Genomic DNA, 2561 nt, shown 5'->3' with positions numbered 1-2561 from the left:
ATGTAGCATGATCAGAAACTTAACATAGAAAGCTAGGTGAAGATAGGACTGGGAGAAAGGGATATTAGAGGATGTTACAAACATCCAAATGAATGTTGGAGTAGAATGCAGGAGACATTTTGGATCATAAAATATAGAAAATGTAGAAAAGAAGATAGAATGAGGAGGCAAATGAATGCAATCTAGGGCCAGAAAGTTTCATAAAATTCTGATAGGAAATGAAATGAAGGAGGGGAATTTGAGACAAAGAGACACCAGGTGCAAAGGCTCAACAGCGTGAAAGATCATGATGTCTGAGAAAAAATGAAGAATATTACTTTCTGGTTTGCATGTAGGATAGATGGAGGGAAATGAAGGAAGTTGAACCAGGAGTAATTTCTTGGGTTCAGTTTGTGAAGAGCATTGAATGCTGTGCTGGAGTATTTGGATTTTCATCCTGTGAACAGTGTATAGCTCTTCACTATTTTCACACTCTTAGTAACAATATACCTCATGCTTTGGAATCCACCCTCTGGTCATGGTGTGGCATATGAAATAAACATGTGAGAGGTTTATGACTAATAGACACACAACAAAGGAATCACCTTAATCTCTCTGTGGGGTATAGCTATGGAAATGGCAGGATATAAAAAGAGATGTTGGCAAGCAGCATTTTGAAAGTGACTTATTGAGAGTAAAATATGAGGAAGGAATAAAAAATGGAGTCAGAGAATAGTTGACACAGATGGCTGTAACCAATTCAGGTAGGAAATTTAAAAGGAAACTGATTTGTAGTGAAATATGGCCAATTCTGTTCTGAAAATCTGGTATTCAATACTTGCAGAACATTCAGACATTAGAAATATACTGAAGGAAATTCGGAGATTTTTGTTTGGCAGAGGCTGGAATCGTAGAGTTACACAAGGTTACTGGCAGTTGAACAAACGAGAGTGGAAAGTATTTTCCTTTAGAGGTAAAGCAGGAAACTTTGAGAGGAATGAGAGCCTACATGGAAAGATCTAAAAGCCAAGCCATATGGGACTGGTTGGAGGTTGCCTGGACACATGAATTTCCCAATTTAGGGTTTTTCTTCTATGACTAGAACTGTCTGGCACATCATAGGCATTTAGGCAATTTATGTTAAATGAATTCATGGCCTCTGATCATTGTAACCACTCTGTAACTTTCTTTCATCTTTTGTAAAAATGAAAATGTAAATTCCATCCACATTGACTTTAGAAAATTAAATGCGATAGCTCTAACATTTAGGTATTGGTTAAGTACTGATTACCTGACTTTATTCATCATGTAGTCTTTGCCCACAAGTGTACAGCAAATAAAAGACATCAACTCCTTAACTAACAATATATTTTCTTCTTCTGTCTTTGATCTTTGCAGATCTTACAGAATAATTTCCAGACAGTGTTTCTCTTCCTTTTCCCAGCCATTTCATTTCCCACCCATGCTTCCTCACTATTTTCTTTCCCTTCAGCTTTTTTCCCTGGTATCTCTTATTGTTGTGGTTTTTTTTTTTTTTTTTTTGAGAAAATTTAGATTGCACAAATGTTACTTCAAAAACATAGAGGATTCCCATGTACCCCACCATTTCCCCATCCTGCAATTTCCCCCAGTAAAAACATCTTTCATTATTGTGGTGCATTTACCACAACTGACGAACATGCTTTGAAGCACTGCTACTAACCATGGTCTACAGTTTATGTCATGGTTTAACCTTTGCACCACACAATTCTATAGGTTCTGACAAAATTTACAATGGCTATCATCCATCATTGCAATTTCATGCAGAACAGTTCCAATGTCTCCAAAATGCCCCCACGTTATACCAATTCTTCCCTCTCCCTCCATTCAGAACCTCCAGTTACACCTGTCTCCATATCAGTGCCAAGGTTCTTCCAATACTTGAACACCATAAAGTCTACGTTTGTCCACAGTTGTATCCACCCCCCATGCTTGTTCTATCTTCAATTTTGAGGATTTTAGGATGGTGATGCCCACTTTGCACCTGACTGACAGGGGGCCAGATCCCATGGGGCAGATGTATGGAACTGATCCACATGCAGTTGTGCTTTTGGGATAGTCACCATCATCATTCCTTTTGTAGCTTTCTCAGATAAGTCCAGATGAACTGGAATGTAAGTGTTGGCTACAAGTCTACTGAGATTTAGAGCTCAAGCAGCATATGAACAACCAAAAGATTTAAGTCTCTGGGGCCTACATTCAACTTGCAGAATGCTAATTATGTGGTCAAATAGAAGGGGCACTATTGTTATTGAAACTAAAATGAGAATTCTATGCAGAATCTTCAGATTACTTTTCTTCTTTAATGGTCTTTAATGGACAATAGATTGGAAATAGACTTTTGAAATTGATCTATGGAAATCAAGTTGATTATTTTCAAATCAAGTTGATTATATATCAGCTGGAAAGGACCTGCAGTTTCTGCTAAAATCTCAAAAGTTTCTCAGAATACCATGACCAAAATTTGCCATTCTGGAAAGAGCTATATTCTCCAAATTCACTTTTATTCCAAGCTAGTCTGTTATTTCAAGCATTTGGGAGAG

The sequence above is a fragment of the Dasypus novemcinctus genome, chromosome 10 (genome assembly GCF_030445035.2).
Source record: "Dasypus novemcinctus isolate mDasNov1 chromosome 10, mDasNov1.1.hap2, whole genome shotgun sequence".
Classification (NCBI taxonomy): Eukaryota; Metazoa; Chordata; class Mammalia; order Cingulata; family Dasypodidae; genus Dasypus; species Dasypus novemcinctus.
Note: the sequence above shows the minus strand (reverse complement) of the source record.